The sequence below is a fragment of the Acipenser ruthenus genome, chromosome 16, assembly GCF_902713425.1.
Source record: "Acipenser ruthenus chromosome 16, fAciRut3.2 maternal haplotype, whole genome shotgun sequence".
NCBI lineage: Eukaryota > Metazoa > Chordata > Actinopteri > Acipenseriformes > Acipenseridae > Acipenser > Acipenser ruthenus.
In genome coordinates this window covers 8,409,537-8,417,437 of record NC_081204.1, presented here as the reverse complement: position 1 = coordinate 8,417,437, position 7,901 = coordinate 8,409,537, and the positions used below count along the sequence as shown (strand labels likewise).

Here is a 7,901-nt window from a genome sequence, read left to right as displayed (position 1 = left end):
AAAATGGTTGGGAATGCCATTCTTAAATGTCATTACGGAAACATGTAATCATGTAATTGTATGTATTCTTTGCCCCAACAGTTGTATGGGGGTTAAGGGGAATTCCCTGTGTTAACATTGTGGGTTCACTTTAGAAAGATTTGTCACATCATCAATAACCTTTTCTGTTTTGTTTCCTTCCTTTTCATTCACTATTTATTCCTTTGTCTTTTTTCTTTCTTTCCTTCAAATTTGTAAGACTGAATGTAAGGGATACCATGAAACCTGTTTTAAAAATTGTAAATTCAATGTGTTTGCTTTAAGAACTAACTTTGACACAGGAGAAGTCTATTCTAACTACATAATCTCTGGCTGATTGATAGTTCCACTGGTCAATTAATTTACTGAAAGCTGCAACCTCTAGCCAATCAGAATGACATGTGACTAAGAAAGGGGACTGTTTAGCAGAGAGACAAAATGGAGGATTGAGTGAACGTTGTTAAAATGTGTGCTACTTAACAAATTACAAGTTTTGTTTCTTTTTAACCCCTTAACCGCCTTTTCCGAAACTTGGTTAAAGTGTTTTGTACACTAAACTGGAGCACATATTGTTGTTGTTTTTGTATACTTCGCTTTTAAGAAAAAGTTGCTGCGAGTAAAAAGTCAGAGTATAATTTCTAAACATAAGCACATTCAGTTTTGCAAAAGGCTGAATCATAACATGAACGTGCCGACAACAAGAAGGTGTGCCCCGGGTAGTATCTATGAAGCCTAAAGTAATTCTCCACAGATTAAGTGACTGTCCTGCTATTGCTATAGACACCTAGCATATCAATTGGATAACCCAAACCAATAAACTACAACAGGAACAAAAATATTGCTGTTAATTTACTCTATTCTCATTTGGTTTTACTGTTGACCTGTTAAGTAAGATGGAACCCCAAAGCACAATGAGCAGTTCCTTTGTAATTGGCAGTTAATGTGCCAGCTCACACTACAAGGAACCTGGATAAGAAGCAGTAATGATGTTCTGCATTTTTGCCTCTTGGAAATAAACTGTCTAATTCAGAAATGCACTGTGTGTAAGTGACTGTTATTTGTGTTAGCTGGTGACCTATAGAAACGAAGGACTAAGCTTTCTCTCTGTGCCAATCTTATAACAGCTCCGGGCCAGTCAACCATGCTACGTCATTCTGTGACAATGCAAGTCACATAAGAGAAACATAGAACAAAAACTATACAGCTTCACAAATGTAGAACGTTAGGACTTTTTAGGGGTATTCTAAGGAAGTGTTCTTGGGATGTTTAAGTTGTAAAGTACCCACCTGAACAAACGGCAAAGATAATACAAATATTTTATTATCTTTCATTCATATTAGTTTTTCTCGTTCATTTCATTCAGCTGTAATGTGTTACATATCAAGATGGCGCAGTTTCTGTAATAACTTATTGTCCTCCACTGGTGAAACAGATCCCTGGCGACCAGGGATCTAGTGGTGGTGGGTGTATGTCTGTAGGTTTTGCATAAATCTACCACTTGTCCAATTTCGATTAAACATCTTTAGAATGTAAAACTAGCACAATCAATTGTACTGTTTTTATATCTAGGTATATATTAATTTTGACAGTGTAGTGTATAACACCTGTGGTAGACTAGTGGTTTGATACTAATTGTATTCCACAATGTAGCAAACACTTTTTGGAGAAATTTTGTAAAGCACTTCATTTTTTGATGTACAAATTTATTATTTACTCTTCTTGAAATGAAAAGGTGCATCAAGACAAGATGTTAAGAAGATCAAGGTTGACTTTTTTAAAATTATGAAAGCCAAATATATATTTTTTAAAAAGCAGCAGGAAATAAAGAAATATTCTGGCACTATGAGGAAAACAAGTTGTTAAAGTTAACACAAATACAATAGAAAAATGTTTAAGCAATTATTCCTTACATTAATATTGTTTGTGAATACTGCAGCAGCAATTTTGCACTGGGGCAAAATCTTAAATAAATCTGCCCTTTTGGCATGTTGAATTTAGGCGTAATCATCTAAAAATAAGGCAGAGATGTTTAAAATGGTTTTGAACTAAGGCACTGCTCAAGCATCCAAAACCTTTTTCAATTTTGTCTGGAGCAGCTTATCACATACAGTGCGAGTTGCAAATTATATACTATGACACCTGTCAAAGACAGTTTTAGGGATTTATTTTGCTGTCTTTTTGAAATGCAAATCTGTTCAGTTGAATATTTCCATCGTCAGGAGTTTTTCAAATGAAGTACAGATGGATTCATTTTGGTTTGGTGGAAAATAAAACTGCATTTTTTTTTCAGTTTCCTGCTCTAAGACTACAGTATATAGCAACTCATACCAGAACCCACATAAGCTAAGGCAGGAATATACCAAGATCATCCAAAACTGAACCCCCCTTGATATTATCTCATTAAGAGAAAAAATCTATTACATGTTCCTATGTGATTCTTTGCACCAATTGCCTGGTTACATATACCTCTAATATATATACGGGGACAGTAAAGCAGTCTAAAGCAAATTTGACCTCAATCTAGAAAAAAAATCTTTTTCTTTCCCTAATATATAATTTATAAATTGTATCCCAGATGAGTTTAGGAGGAGTCAGACGGTAACAAAACAAGAAAGCATTATGCTAGCTGTTTACTAAGAGGCTTCATTAAAAAGTCATCAGGATCATGAAGAACAACCTTGTGAACCTACATAATTGGTCTTCAGGGAAATACAATACTAAGGAAATAGAAGCAGAAATTTCCTATCATAATTCGAAAGCTTTTAAAATTGATGGGCCCACTGAGCATCATGACTTTCCATAACTGTAATATGAAATGTAAGAAGTTCTTACTACTGATGATAAGCAATAGTCATTCCACATTTTCTGTTGTTACTTTATTAAACATTAAGCATGAACATTACTTGCGCTTGATAAAGATTCAGTTGCATCTTTGGTCTTGATATAAATTAAGCACATTCCCCAAAGAAATTCAAATGGATTGTTTCTCTCTGGCTTGCCTGGATTTGTTAAGACTGTATGGCTTCCAAGGTCTAAGCTTCAGTTTTAGCCATGCTTTATTATCAATACAAACGTCTCACTAAACCAACTGGCGTCTGAGTTAATGCGTTTCCTGAATCTCTAATGTGAAAGTGCAGACTGCAATCCTGCAGGGTAGTTATTGCTCTGATTCAATTTACGAGGAAATACTTGGCACTGAAGCGGAGCTGTTATTGTTTAATTGTGTTTTTAAAATGATTAATCCTGTAAGTGACAAAATGGCTGTGTGTAAACGCGTTTCCTGAAAAGTGCTTTTGTTCTGACAACTAAACCTAAATATTTGTTTTCTCTTGGATATTCCAATATGTTTTCTGAAAACGGTGATTATACTACTTTTAAAATAATAATTTATTTCCAAAACAATTATTTTTTTTATTTAGATCATGTCTCCATGCACTTGTTTCTTGCTAGTTCAGTATTTTTTTTTACAGAAATAATATGAAGCAACATACAAACAAAACTGGTTTAATAGGTTTACCATATACTTTATTCAGTCATTACTAACTTATGAAAAAGTTAATATTCACAAATCAATAACTTCTGTTTTAAAACTTAAAAAAAAGAAGAGAAAAGAAAATACCGATTTTTTTCCCCACTAGTTTATTCTTAAACTTGCCAAGGACCCACATTTCACTGGTATGAGTACATAAACGAATTTGTCAAGAGTCTTGAGCTTCACTTGTTGTTGGCTGATTAGATTACAGACAACCAGATGTGCCTTGTCCTCTAAGACCTCTCAATGTGTTTTAAATTCAGTGTCTTCAACCACTGAGGCAAACTGCAGATCAATGTGCCAACCCTGTAAAATGACTTTTGTTGGATTAAAATATGAAATCTCTTGAGCCCCCAGCTGTGGCCTGTGTACGCGTGAAACTGTGGAAATTAGGTGTCAGCCCTAAGTGCAGATACCACTTACATATCTTTAACACAGAAACCAGAGTTGGCATTGAATACATTGTAATTCCCATTGCCACAAAAATACAAAATTAAATGTAGAGATAACGAAAGCTTCTGAATGTTTCTGTCCGTACCATAGATATAAACTCATCTTCAGTTCAATGTGTTTTCAATTAGTTTAGTTTTTCATGTCCTTGAACTTGAAAATAAATGACTTCCTATCAATATGAAGTTCAGTTTTGTCAAGGGGAATGGTACATATTCCCACATGCTTCCAAGTGCTGTGCATAACAAAACTTTACAGCTAACTGTAGATATATTGCAATTATCTAAAGTTCTAATAATTATAGTTAGAAGTTCTGACCAAAAGTTAAGTTAAGAGTATTGTTATCTTACTTTACAAAAAAATATAAATAGCATATTTTCTATCATCCTCCTATGTATCGTATGAATAATTCTACTATTGTTAATTATAACAAGTAGGTACATGAATATGTTAATGATTTTTTTTCACATTTGAAACTTCTACATGTCTTTATACAGGTATCTGTAATATTTTAAAACAAATCCACATGTCATAAATGATTAAAGCCCAAGAACACCAGAAGCAAAGGTTGAACCTTGCCTAGGTTTTAATTAATCTGTATTAGATTTCACTTACTACAGAAAGCAATGACTTTATGAACTTACCATAAAAAGCAGCTCTATTTCTTTCAAGTAGCAGTTACCTCCTTATGAACAACATTCAAGATAACCTAATTTCCTCTCCTACACACTGTGTGACAACTACTGGAGACTTCCTTATGATGTGCTCCTGTTTCAGACAGTTTTAATGGTCTAATATCATATTCCCTTTCTGACATGCCACTAAGTGCTAAATGGTAAGCATTACACTACTGCTGCTTCTAAGATTATGAGTGATAAGGTAAAGCTTTTATTTTCATGCTGGGTTCTAGTAGCTGATGCCATCCCATTCTGCAAATAAATAATTCAGAGACCCAAATTACAGTCCTGGGAAGATAAAGCCTGTCTTACTGGTGTTATAGTATATTGATTTCTATATACTCTATATAGTGAAGGAAAGGATGTCCGGTGGAAACCGAAAAGTTTAACTTGGGGGGGAAAAAAGAATCAGTCAAAGAGAGCTTTAAAATATTTATTCAAGGCCGTTAGTTGAAGTGTTGAGTTTCAAATTGTACATTACGATCTTAAATACAAGTGTTCCTGAACTTTTGGTTTTACAAACCACTTTGTAATGAAAGTGAGAATATTTAGTCATGGTTGTAGCATCCAAACCAGTAGGGTGGTGTATTGTACGGCTGTCAGAGAAGACCTAGATCAGTCCGCTGGAGGTACAGGTACATTCGAGCTGTGAGAATTTGGCTTGGTCTCATGCTAAACTGAATGCCCCATATTGTTCTGTGTTATTGAGATTGTTTCAGGTTATTTATTATGGAAGCACACATGAGTTGAGTTAGGATTAGTTGTTGCAGGAAGCTGGCTCTGTGGCGGCCATCTAGGATTGAGAGTTAGGGCAGGAGAGCAGGGAGACTGATGGATGGACGGGCCAGCTGAAAAGATCTGCATGTGGTGTGGACTGTGCTTGCCAGTAGAGAAAGTGAATAAGAATTTGGACTTCTTTGTGGTTCCAATGTTTTGTTGTGTTTATAGCTTTAAAAAAGTAGATACTGAAGTTAGATGCTCATTCACAATTGATATTTTATCAAAAACTCTTTAGAGGTCTTGACTTGTTACAGGAATACCAGGTGCCAGTTACAATACCATATGTTGTATACTATTTGTAGGGATTTTATCAAGGTAAGTGATCAACATTGTTTCCGAAACTGAACGTTGCTGCGAATCCTAATGTTTTGAACAACTCCAGAATTGTTTGTTTCTGCTACCAAATAAAAATCCAAGAAACTTAAAAGAAGCTTTGTCCAAATATTTGTTATTTATTAAGTTTCTTTTAGTTTTTCTATATAAATACAAAATCTACATTGCTTTATTTATATCACATGTGTATTCATATGTTATTTGTGAAGTATACTGTACCCTGAAGTTCAAAACAACAACAACAATAGTCCAGTAGATTTCTTCTAAAAAATATAAAATACACAGACAAATTAATAATTAGTAACTGGGGGCTAGAGCAACACAATTATTCAAATACATTAACTGAAAGTGGGGTTTGCACCATTTGCATCCTCTGCTGCCTTACAATGTGCACATCTACATGACCTTGAAAGAACACCTCACAGAAAATTAGGTAAAAAAAACATTTTACATACGTGGGGTAAAATATCACGTGTATTCTGAATTAAATCAAATGGGCATTTAGATACTCTTCAGCAGATAAAGACAAAAATATATTTAGTAGAACATGATTTAAGGAACAGATTTGTAAATACAATGGGCAATGGAATACATAGAAAAGCGAATAGTGTATTGATACAATACTTGCCAGCTGGGCTTTGTGATAAGATTACCCGACAAATATTTTGTGATTGGAGACCCTCCAGATAAGCCTAAGGGTAGCTGTAGGCACAGAAGGGGATGCTGATGTTATCATGAGCACTGTTGCTTAACTGGAATACTGGGAATGAATGACCTGAGGGTAGTGATGTACCTTCAAGAAAGTGATGTGGTAATTGGGGTGTCTCTCCTTCCAAACTATGCTTTAAAAGAACCATATAGTGTACTGTTTTCATCTTTGTATCATCTAGGTACTTTTGAGCTTGTTACTCAGTAATCTCTTGTCCCAGATGCTGTACTGTACTAGTGTTTTTTTCTGGTCTATTTTACACTTACTGGTAAAAAAATTTGGACCACTTATGGCACTTTTGCTCCAGTGCAAACATTATAATATATTACAATCTATGCGCACATTTTTGGTCATTTTTTCTTTTCTAATACATTTATGGTTATTGTAATATTAACCTATTATTTTCTTCCAGCCACAAGCTTACTTTGTTATACAACCTAAACACTTTCTTAAAATGTTGTTGTCTTTATCTGTATGGATTTGGCTTGACCTGTTGGAGCCAAAATGTTGAACACAAATGGGCCAGATTCTGATTTTAAAACATAGTACTGTCTTTTTACCTCTGAAGTGAATGCATTTCAATATCTTTTTGGAATTCTCTTAACCTTACACACACTGCATATTTGTCGAGCTGTCAATCATTTTAATTTAATTAAAGCCTACGGAACTTCAGGTGTTCTGGCTTTCAAACAATGTTATTTTCAATGATTGTATATTAAGGCTGACTCCTCCACTGATGTTATTTAGCTCACGATTTGACAGCAACTAAAAATGAAGCATAAGTTGAGCTAATAGTTCGCCTACTCACTGCTAGCACCTGTTAAATTAAATTCCACCACATGCTGGAAAAAGAGTCTCTTCCATGACAATCAATCTTGCTATTCCTAGAATATAAGCTAATTCCTACCGAGCCCACCTATACCCTGTATATTTTCTTTCCTGAAATAAATTGCTATAATTACTTGAACAACAGACACAATGCAGCTGGTCATAAATCTAATTTAGGTAATTTTTCCAACACATTGCTCCATGTTACTTAATGGCAGTGGAATTTTAGTTTGAGAACAGCTAATACTGTTTATAAATTTTAATTCCTCTCTGAATCATATGTAGAGTTATGAGGCAACAATGTTACATCAATGTTAGACTATGATATTCTACAATAACTTCTTCTGCCATAGTAACCTTGATTTTTAAAGTGAGAACATAATGCAATTGACAACAATAGATCAAGCTAGCATGGAAACAGCCAGAGGTCTACCCACTGTTTCACTATCATGACGCACTGATCCATGACCCTGTTTGGTAAAAGGTTCAAGGTTAAAAGTATCTAAATAAATACAGGAATGAAAAACCAATAGAGTACTGGCCTAGTATACATGCTGATGTCCTTATACTAGGC

At 34.5% G+C, this 7,901-nt stretch overlaps 1 protein-coding gene across 1 annotated transcript in view; it reads right to left on the bottom strand.

Annotated features, from left to right (window-relative positions):
- The window catches only part of LOC117413677 (contactin-4-like), a 153,034-nt gene extending 148,276 nt beyond the window's left edge, over window positions 1-4,758 (bottom strand). Inside the window, exon 1 of the mRNA XM_058988690.1 lies at window positions 4,645-4,758. The gene's annotated coding sequence lies outside the window, so the exon portion shown is untranslated. The remainder of the gene's footprint in view (window positions 1-4,644) is intronic.
- Window positions 4,759-7,901: the final 3,143 nt, after the last annotated feature.